This window comes from Lycium barbarum, chromosome 4 (genome assembly GCF_019175385.1).
Source record: "Lycium barbarum isolate Lr01 chromosome 4, ASM1917538v2, whole genome shotgun sequence".
NCBI classification, from domain to species: domain Eukaryota; kingdom Viridiplantae; phylum Streptophyta; class Magnoliopsida; order Solanales; family Solanaceae; genus Lycium; species Lycium barbarum.
The window spans coordinates 44669301-44681079 of record NC_083340.1 but is presented as its reverse complement, the minus strand read 5'-3'; positions in this window follow the sequence as shown (position 1 = coordinate 44681079).

Here is an 11779-nt window from a genome sequence, read left to right as displayed (position 1 = left end):
CCGATGGTATTCGAGTGGATAGTCAAAAGATTGAGGCAGAAGACTTGGCCAAGAGCCACAACTCCTATAGAGGTTCGTAGCTTTCTAGGCTTAGCAGGTTATTACAAGAGATTCGTTGAAGGTTTTTCCTCTATTTCTGCACCACTCACAAAGTTGACACAGAAATCAGCCAAGTTTCAATGGACAGATGCTTGTGAACGTAGTTTCCAAGAGTTAAAGGGTCGGTTGACTTCTGCCCCAGTTATGACACTTCCAGAGGGATTGGAAGGATACGTTATGTATTGCAACGCTTCAGGTGTTGGGCTAGACTGTGTGTTGATGCAACATGGCAAAGTGATTGTGTATGCTTCAAGGCAATTGCAGAAACATGAGAATAATTGTTACACCTCGGAAATTTCTCCGTACTTGTATGATGAGTGGAATGATGAAGAGTTTGAGTGTATGATGTTTTGTTAAGTCGGGAATGGCTAATTATGAATTTTTGGAAATAAGAACGTCGCGGAAAAACAATTATGTCCAGTGGTCGTATATGGCACTATACGGCCCGTAAAGTGATTTACGGACCGTATAGTGCAATCGTCCTCCAGCTTGTCAAAAAATCCCAACTTTCTGTCTTTGAAATGGTTAAATACGACCACAGTGGATGGACCGTAAATCAAAATACGGTCTGTATATGGTGGTTTACGACCACTTTTCATCCCGACAAGTTTTCATTAAAGATCAGATTTTGAATTATTAAAAGGGAACTTAAGCCCATTTCACGTCATTTTTCATCCAACACTTCCAGAAAACTCTAGAGTGTTCTTCAACACTTCAACTCTAAGAATAGCAAGAAAATCCAAGGAAACCTAAGATTATCAACACCAAATTCATGAGAATAAGTGTAAGAACACATCAAAGGATCTTTTAAGTCAAGAAATCCCAAGAAGGTGGAACTAGCGTTTTGGCTAATTGAAGTATTCCAACTTAAGGATTGTTCAACCATCCTCCAAGGTAAGTTTCATGATTATTCCATATTGTTTGAAGTATCGGAAAGCTTAGACACTTGAAATGTAGAAGAACATAGAAATGGGTCATTATTGAGTGAATAGTGACATAAATGAATGATAGTGGAATCGAACTATGAATATTGAAGTGTTGTGAATAATAATACGTTATAAATGATGTTTATATCATGAAACAAGTATTAAATGCATGAAAACGCAAGGATGAGCTAGAAGTTGAAATAAGGGAAAATTGGAAGAAAAATGGTGGATTTCACCAAACGCACGTAAATGACGATTGTCGATTATGATATTGCGAATAATATTATGAATATTTGGAGTTGATATAGAACGTGAGAAAAGTAGTATGATCGAAGGAAGCGTTGTCCGACTTCTCCTAGAATTAACGACACGTTCTTATAGTCAGTTACTAATGTTGATACGAATTCTCTTATGAAGGTAACGACGTGATATCGACGGAGAACAAGTGAGCAATATCTTAGCTAAACGACCAAGGTATGTGAGGCTAGTCCTTCTTTCTAAAGGAATGAATCTTTTAACTTGAATCCCGATTTCTTTCGTGAGTTCTTACATTCTAAGAAGTTAAGCTTATACTTATGAATGTCTATATGAGATAAGTTATACGATATGATGACACTAGAATGATGATGATGTTATTCCTTGCCTAAACTCACCTTATGTACTAGTCCTTTCAAGGTGAGGCAGAATGTCCATGATGGTTCTATAATGTAATCGGGGGATCACGACCTTACGTCACCCCGATAGAGTAAAGTTGATCATGAGTCATATATACGCATTATGATAAGATAAGTATTTTATGATAAACATATTACTATGAGCATTTACATTGAGCATGTCATGAGCATTTCACACCGGGCCTAGTTGGCCGGGCAGACACCGCTTCGGAGGGCGGCGATACAGATACACCACGACCTACGGGCGTGGCCAGACACCACTAGTGGGCGGCATGAGATGGTACCCAGGATGCGGGAGGCCTGGACGCGGGCTAATATTATTGATTATCACACCGTTCCGACATGGACGGGCAGCTTGCATATGATGCATACAGGTTATGATGATGAGTATGAGTAAGACAACATGCATTACTTCATTTAAGATTATCAGTCAGATTCAGATGTCTCATGTTGATGTTATTCCCATATTATTAATGTCTCCTTTCATTATGTATGCCTCTCGTACTCGGTACAATATTCGTACTGACGTCCTTTCTTCGGACGCTGAGTTCATGCCCACAGGTAGGCAGGGAGGAGAGCTTGGCCCAGGTCCCCAGTAGCTGTCAACTGATAGATAGCACTCCATTGTTCGGAGGTGCATATGGCTATTCTTTTGATGTACATTCATATATGCATATTTTGGGCATGACAGAGTCTTGTTCCGTCTACGTATTCATTATGTTAGTAGAGGCTCATAGATACGCAGTGTGAGTTAGATGGTCTCACAAGATGTTCTCATATGTATGTATATTATTTTGATGGCCAAGAGGCAAATGTATATAAAGTATTTATGTTTTGATTAAATATGATTTTCCTATAATTGGTATGTAAAATTGATAAAAGAGTATTAAATGAGCAAGGCAAGCAATAGAGTGAGCGGTGCTCGGTAATTGCTCCGGTTACCCGTCGCGGCCCCTTGCTCGGTCGTGACAGAAGTGGTATCAGAGCAGTTCGCCCTAGGAAGTGTGTACGAGCCGTGTCTAGTAGAGTATTGTTTATGGTGTGTTGCGCGCCACGCTAATAAACAAGAGGATACAGGGCATTTAGGAAAATGACCATTCTTCTTCTCATGAGATCGTGCGATAGAGCCATGCCTAGGATTATATCATTCCTAAAAGTGCGTTATGGTTTTAGAAAAATGCCGCCGAAAGGAAAAGCTACAGCTGCCCAGAAAGGCAAAGCTATGACAAAGAGGCAGGCGGAAAGAGAGCCTCCGGAAAATGTAGAGGAAAGTGAATCGCAAAGTGAGGCCGCGCCCAATGTAGAAGAGCAGGGAGAAGCCTCAGCTCCGATTCCTCCACCAGGTGCTTCGGGTCAACAAGTGTCCGAGGCCATACATTTATTGACACAGTTGGTTGCCGCTCAGGCACAACGACAGAATGCGGGCCCAAGTGATCGTTCAGCTAGTACAAGAGCCTGTGATTTCCTCACTCTAAACCCTCTAGAAGTTTTCGGGTCGAAGCCGGATGAGGACCCACAAGGTTTTATCGATGAGATGTTGCGGACGCTGAAACTTATGCATGCTTCTGAGACCGAATCCGTGGAGTTGGCCTCATATAGACTTCGCGACGTAGCGGTACTATGGTATAAGAAATGGGTGATAACAAGAGGGGAGAATGCACCACCTCCCGTGTGGCAAGAGTTTGTAGATACCTTTATTCGTCACTACTTGCCACCTGAAGTTTGCCGCGCTAGAGCGGACAGGTTCTTGAATTTGAAACAGGGAAGCATGAGTGCCCGAGAGTATAGCATGAAATTCAACTCATTGGCCCGGTATGCTTCGACTATGGTGGCTGACATAGAGGACCGAGTCTATAGATTTGTGAGTGGTTTAGGACCACACTTGTTCAGAGATTGCATGACAGGCTCTTTGCAAGACGGGATGGATATTTCCCGGATACAGGCCCATGCTCAGAACCTCGAGGAACGACAACGACAGCAGAGAAGTGATCGTGAGGGTGATAGAAGACAAGGTAAGAGGGATAGATCTATGGGGGAGAGCAGTGAGTACCGAGGGGGACCGAGACAGACATATTCTAGGCAGTCAGGTCAGTCAGTGACTAGTGCACCTCCTAGATTCTCAGATGGGAGGGTTGACCTTTCTTTTCAGTCAGGCCAGGGGCAGAGTTCGAGGGCCTCAGATTCGCAGTCTAGGGGAGACTTTAGCTAGAGGAGACCTCCAGTACCGCGGTGTAGCCAGTCTGGCAAACTACATTCCGGACAGTGTCGTCAGGGTTCAGATGTTTGTTATGCTTGCGGGCAAGTTGGTCATATGATGCGAGATTGCCCCTCAGCGAGAGATAGAGCTGGGACTCAGCCTACAGGTTCAGCAGCGGGTTCTTCTTCAGCACGTCCGACAGCACAGACTCCTCAGACTACAGCAGGTAGGGGCAGAGGTAGAGGGGGAGCATCCACTTCAGGTGCTGTTCAGTCCCGTGTGTATGCTTTAGCTGGGCGACAGGATCTTGAGTCTTCCCCAGATGTTGTCACAGGTACCTTGACTATATTTTTCCGAGATGTATATGCTCTAATTGATCCAGGTTCTACCTTCTCATATATTACTCCGTATATCGCTGATTGTGTTGGGGTAAGACCTGAGCCAATTAAACCTTTCGAGGTATTCACTCCGGTTGGTGATCTTGTAATAGCGAGGCAAGTATATCAGAACTCTGTAGTCATTATAGGTGATCGTCAGACAAGGGCTGATCTAATTGAACTTGAGATGATAGATTTTGACGTAATTATGGGTATGGACTGGTTGGCATCATGCTATGCTAATGTTTGTTGCCGGACAAAGGTAGTTAGATTCCAATTTCCGGGAGAGCCTATACTCGAGTGGAAGGGTAATACAGTTTCCCCAAAGGGTAGGTTTATTTCCTACCTTAAGGCGAGAAAGATGATAGCCAAGGGTTATATTTGTCATCTAGTTCGGGTTCATGACACGGAAGCGGAAGTGCCAACTTTCCAGTCTGTCCCGGTAGTGAATGAATTCCCAGATGTGTTTCTCGACGAGTTACCAGGCCTTCCTCCAGAAAGGGAGATCGACTTTGCTATTGATGTACTACTAGACACCGAGCCTATTTCTATTCCTCCATATCGAATGGCTCCAGCAGAACTGAAAGAGCTAAAAGCACAGCTAAAAGATTTACTTGAGAAGGGATTTATAAGGCCTAGTTTCTCGCCATGGGGAGCACCAGTCCTGTTCGTAAGGAAGAAAGACGGATGTCTACGAATGTGCATCGACTACAGGCAGCTGAACAAGGTGACAATAAAGAATAAATACCCTCTTCCTAGAATTTACGACTTGTTCGATCAATTACAAGGTGCTAAATTGTTCTCCAAAATAGATCTGAGATCGGGTTATCATCAGGTGAGAATTAGGGAAGCAGATATTCCCAAGACCGCCTTCAGGACAAGATATGGTCACTACGAGTTTCGAGTAATGTCGTTCGGGTTGACGAATGCCCCGGCGGTGTTCATGTATTTAATGAATAATGTGTTCAGGCCGTTTTTGGATTTCTTTGTGATAGTGTTCATCGACAATATTTTGGTGTACTCTCGCACAGAGTCAGAACATGGAGATCATCAAAGAATTGTTCTTGGCGTTCTTCGAGATCGGGAATTGTATGCAAAGTTTTCGAAGTGCGAGTTTTGGCTAAACTCAGTGGCATTTCTAGGTCATGTTATTTCAGATAATGGTATCCGAGTCGACACTCATAAAATAGAAGCTGTGAAGACTTGGCCAAGACCTACGACGCCTACAGAAGTTCGTAGTTTCCTTGGGTTAGCAGGATACTATAGAAGATTTGTAGAGGGCTTCTCATCTATTTCTGTCCCATTGACAAAGTTAACCCAGAAGTCGGCTAAATTCCAGTGGAGTGATACATGTGAGCGTAGCTTCCAAGAGCTGAAAAACAGGTTGACCTCAGCGCCAGTGCTAACACTTCCAGAAGGATCAGATGGCTATGTAGTGTATTGTGATGCCTCCGGTGTGGGATTAGGATGTGTATTGATGCAGAATGGGAAAGTTATTGCATATGCTTCGAGACAGTTGCAAAAAAATGAACAGAATCATCCCACTCATGATCTTGAGCTAGCTGCGGTCATTCATGCATTGAAAATGTGGAGACACTATTTATATGGTGTGCACGTGGACATCTATACGGATCACAAAAGCCTTCAATAAATTTTCAAACAGAAGGAGTTGAACCTGCGACAAAGGAGATGGTTAGAATTACTGAAGGATTATGATGTGAACATTCTATATCATCCAGGGAAGGCGAATGTAGTAGCAGATGCACTTAGCCACCGATCGATGGGTAGTTTATATGGAGTTCCTTCGGAAAAGTGAGAAATGGTTCGTGAAGTCCATCGGTTAGCAAGTCTCGGCGTACGGCCCATTGATTCAGGAGATGCACGTATTAGCATCAATGACCCCACAGTTTCATCATTGAATCTAGAAGTGAAGGAACGACAATATGAAGATCCTCAGTTAAGCCACTATCGAGATCTATCTCAGGAAAAGGAAGAGTCTCCATTCGAAGTTTCCATAGAAGGGGTTCTTAGATATCGAGGCCGGCTATGTGTACCGATTGTGGAAAACTTGCGCCAACGGATTTTAGAGGAAGCACATTATTACCGGTATTCTATTCATATAGGTGCAACCAAGATGTACCACGATCTCAAATTGGTATACTGGTGGGATGGCATGAAGCGAGACACAGCAGAATTTGTAGCACAGTGTCCGAATTGCCAGCAAGTGAAGGCCGAGCATCAAAAGCCAGGAGGGTTATTGCAAGCAATGGAAATTCCTATGTGGAAATGGGAAGAAATTAGCATGGATTTTGTGGTAGGATTACCCCGTACGCGAGGGAAGTATGATTCTATATAGGTGATCGTGGATAGACTTACGAAAGCAGCTCATTTTATCCCCATTAGAACCACATATTCAGCGGAGGATTATGCTAAATTGTATCTCAAGGAGATTGTACGACTTCACGGTATTCCTTTGGCCATTATCACAGACAGAGGGGCACAGTTCACAGCCAAGTTCTGGAAGTCCTTTCAAGAAGGTCTAGGTACCCAAGTTAAGCTCAGCACGGCGTTCCATCCGCAGACTGACGGACAGGCTGAGCGCACTATTCATACCTTAGAGGATATGCTACGGGCATGTGTATTGGACTTTAGCGGTAGTTGGGATGAGCATTTGCCTCTTATTGAATTTGCCTATAATAACAGCTATCATTCCAGTATTCAAATGGCCCCGTATGAAGCCTTATATGGAAGAAAATGCAGATCTCCAATTGGATGGTTTGAAACCGGAGAAGTACAATTGATAGGCCCCGACTTGATCCAACAAGCAGTTGAAAAGGTTAAAGTGATTCGAGACCGACTGTTAACAGCTCAAAGTCACCAAAAGTCTTATGCAGATAATCGCCGACAAGATTTGGAATTTCAAGTGGGCGATTGGGTGTTCCTGAAGGTATCGCCGATGAAGGGAGTGATGAGATTTCGCAAGAAGGGAAAGCTAAGTCCCAGATATATCGGACCCTACCAAATCATTCGCAAGGCGAGTCGAGTAGCCTATAAATTGGACTTGCCTTCAGAGCTCGAATCCGTGCATCCAGTATTCCATGTTTCGATGCTCCGCAAGTGTATTGGAGACCCAACAAGAATAGTTCCGGTTGATGATGTGCAAGTAACAGAGAAGCTAACCTACGAGGAAATGTCCATTACCATTTTGGATAGATAAGTACGAAGGCTTCGGAATAAAGAGGTTGCTTCAGTCAAAGTTCTATGGCGGAACAATAATCGGGAAGAAATGACTTGGGAAGCAGAGGAGAAGATGAAATCCATATACCCCCATTTGTTCCAATCCCCAGAAGAGATTCAAGATGAGACGTCGACAATATAAGGTATGTGTGTTTTAGTTTTATGATTTTGGTCGTGTGCGGCCATAAATGTGTTGATATTGTGATATAGACCTGTGAGGCGAAGATATTGTGGGTTGTTGTAATGGAAAGGTAGTGTGCAATTTACAAAGGAAACTCTGGCAAAAGTTTTCCAGGATCCCCGAGTGTCGAACATTCAAGGACGAATGTTCCAAAAGGGGGGAAGAATGTTACACCTCGGAAATTTCTCCGTACTTGTATGATGAGTGGAATGATGAAGAGTTTGAGTGTATGATGTTTTGTTAAGTCGGGAATGGCTAATTATGAATTTTTGGAAATAAGAAAGTCGCGGAAAAAAATTTCTCTCCAGTGGTCGTATATGGCACTATATGGCCCGTAAAGTGATTTACGGACCGTATAGTGCAATCGTCCTCCAGCATGTCAAAAAATCCCAACTTTCTATAAATGTTGAATATGGTTAAATACGACCCAGTTTACTGTCCGTAAACTGGTTTACAGACCGTAAACCAGGTCGTAAACTACCATGTCCGTCATCCAAAACTTTCTGTCTTTGAAATGGTTAAATACGACCACAGTGGACGGACCATAAATCAAAATACGGTCTGTATATGGTGGTTTACGACCACTGTTCATCCCGACAAGTTTTCATTAAAGATCAGATTTTGAATTATTAAAAGGGAACTTAAGCCCATTTCACGTCATTTTTCATCCAACACTTCAAGAAAACTCTAGAGTGTTCTTCAACACTTAAACTCTAAGAATAGCAAGAAAATCCAAGGAAACCTAAGATTATCAACACCAAATTCATGAGAATAAGTGTAAGAGCACATTAAAGGATCTTCTAAGTCAAGAAATTCCCAAGAAGGTGGAACTAGGGTTTTGGCTAATTGAAGTACTCCAACTTAAGGATTGTTCAACCATCCTCCAAGGTACGTTTCATGATTATTCCATATTTTTTGAAGTATTGGAAAGCTTAGACACTTGAAATGTAGAAGAACATAGAAATGGGTCATTATTGAGTGAATAGTGACATAAATGTAATGATAGTGGAATCGAACTATGAATATTGAAGTGTTGTGAATACTAATACGTTATAAATGATGTTTATATCATGAAACAAGCATTAAATGCACGAAAACGCAAGGATGAGCTAGAAGTAGAAATAAGGAAAAATTAGAGGAAAATGGTGGATTTCGCCAAACGCACGTAAATGACGATTGTCGATTATGATATTGCGAATAATATTATGAATATTGGGAGTTGATAAAGAACGTGAGAAAAGTAGTATGAGCGAAGGAAGCGTTGTCCGACTTCTCCGAGAATTAGCGACACGTTCTTATAGTCAGTTACTAATGTTGATACGAATTCTCTTATGAAGGTAACGACTTGATATCGATGGAGAACAAGTGAGCGATATCTTAGCTAAACGACCAAGGTATGTGAGGCTAGTCCTTCTTTCTAAAGGCATGAATCTTTTAACTTGAATCTCGATTTCTTTCGTGAGTTCTTACATTCTAAGAAGTTAAAAGCTTATACTTATGAATGTCTATATGAGATAAGTTATACGATATGATGACACTAGAATGATGATGATGTTATTCCTTGCCTACACTCACCTTATGTACTAGTACTTTCAAGGTGAGGCAGAATGTCCATGATGGTTCCATAATGTAATCGGGGGATCACGACCTTACGTCACCCCGATAGAGTAAAGTTGATCATGAGTCATATATACGCATTATGATAAGATAAGTATTTTATGATAAGCATATTACTATGAGCATTTACATTGAGCATGTCATGAGCATTTCACACCGGGCCTAGTTGGCCGGGCAGACACCGCTTCGGCGGGCGGCGATACGGATACACCACGACCTACGGGCGTGGGCAGACACCACTAGTGGGTGGCATAAGATGGTACCCCGGACGCGGGAGGCCTGGACGCGGGCTAATATTGTTGACTATCACACCGTTCCGACATGGACGGGCAGCTTGCATATGATGCATACAGGTTATGATGATGAGTATGAGTAAGACAGCATGCATTACTTCATTTATGATTATCAGTTAGATTCAGATGTCTCATGTTGATGGTATTCCCATATTATTGATGTCTCCATTCATTATGTATGCCTCTCATACTCGGTACAATATTCGTACTGACGTCCTTTCTTCGGACGCTGTGTTCATGCCCACAGGTAGGCAGGGAGGAGAGCTTGGCCCAGGTCCCCAGTAGCTGTCAGCTGATAGATAGCACTCCATTGTTCGGAGGTGCTTATGGCTATTCTTTGGATGTATATTCATATATGAATATTTTGGGCATGACGGAGTCTTGTTCCGTCTACGTATTCATTATGTTAGTAGAGGCTCGTAGATACGCAGTATGGGTTAGATGGTCTCACAAGATGTTCTCATATGTATGTATATTATTTTGATGGCCAAGAGGCAAATGTATATAAAGTATTTATGTTTTGATTAAATATGATTTTCCTATAATTGGTATGTAAAATTAATAAAAGAGTATTAAATGAGCAAGACAAGCAATAGAGTGAGCGGTGCTCGGTAATTGCTCCGGGTACCCGTCGCGGCCCCTAGGTGGGTCGTGACAAGAATTATCCTACCCATGACTTAGAATTGGCCGCGGTGGTCCATGCATTAAACATATGGAGACATTACTTATATGGTGTCCACGTGGATGTTTACACAGATCATAAGAGTCTTCAATACATCTTCAAGCAGAAAGAGTTGAATTTGCGGCAACGACGATGGCTAGAGTTGCTAAAAGACTATGATGTTGAGATCCTGTACCACCCTAGAAAGGCAAATGTGGTGGCTGATGCTCTTAGCCGTAGGTCGATGGGAAGTCTAAGTGATGTACGACCAGAAAAGAAAGAGATGGCCCGTGAGCTTCAACAGTTAGCTAGCCTAGGAGTCCGAGTAGTGGACTCAGGTAGCAGCGGATCTACTATCCAGAATACAACAGTCTCATCGCTTGTAGCAGAAGTGAAAGAGCGACAATATGAGGATCCCATTCTAATGCAGTACAGAAATACACTCCCTCAGAAAAAGGAGTCATCATTTGACATTTTAGGAGACGGAGTTCTCCGATGTAGAGGAAGATTATGTGTTCCCGATGTGGCAAGTTTACGCCACCAGATTTTGAGAGAAGCTCATAGTTCCCGTTATTCTGTTCACCCCGGAGCGACGAAGGTGTATCATGATCTTAAGTCTATATATTGGTGGAATGGGATGAAGAAAGATGTAGCGGAATTCGTAGCTCAGTGTCCTAATTGCCAACAAGTGAAGATTGAACACCAAAAGCCGGGTGGATTGTTGCAAGCTATAGAATTCCCAACTTGGAAGTGGGAAGTGATTAACATGGACTTCATTTCAGGCTTACCCCGTTCTCGACGTAAGTATGATTCCATATGGGTGATTGTGGATAGACTCACCAAGTCAGCTCATTTCTTACCGGTCAGGACGACCTATGAGGCAGAAGATTATGCGAAGCTTTATCTTAAAGAGATAGTAAAACTCCATGGCGTCCCGGTAGCTATTATCTCTGACAGAGGGACTCAGTTTACAGCTAAGTTTTGGAGGTCTTTCCAAGAGGGTTTAGGGACCCGAGTTAGCCTTAGCACGACATTTCATCCCCAGACCGATGGACAAGCTGAACGTACTATTCAGACTCTTGAGGATATGTTACGAGCATGTATGATAGATTTTGGAGGAAATTGGGATGATCCTTTGCCACTCATTGAATTTGCTTACAATAATAGTTATCATTCCAGCATTCAAATGGCACCATATGAAGCTTTATATGGGCGAAAGTGTAGATCCCCAATTGGGTGGTTTGAATCTGGAGAAACTAAATTGATAGGGCCAGACTTGGTCCAACAAGCTATAGAGAAAGTCAAGCTTATACAAGATCGGTTGTTAGCAGCCCAAAGTTGTTAGAAGTCCTATGCGGATAATCGTCGAAGAGACTTAGAGTTCAAAGTGAAGGATTGGGTATTCTTAAAAGTGTCGCCAATGAAAGGTGTTATGAGATTTTGCAAAAAGAGGAAGCTTAGTCCCCGGTATATTGGACCATATGAGATTGTGCGCAAAATAGGCAAAGTGGCCTATC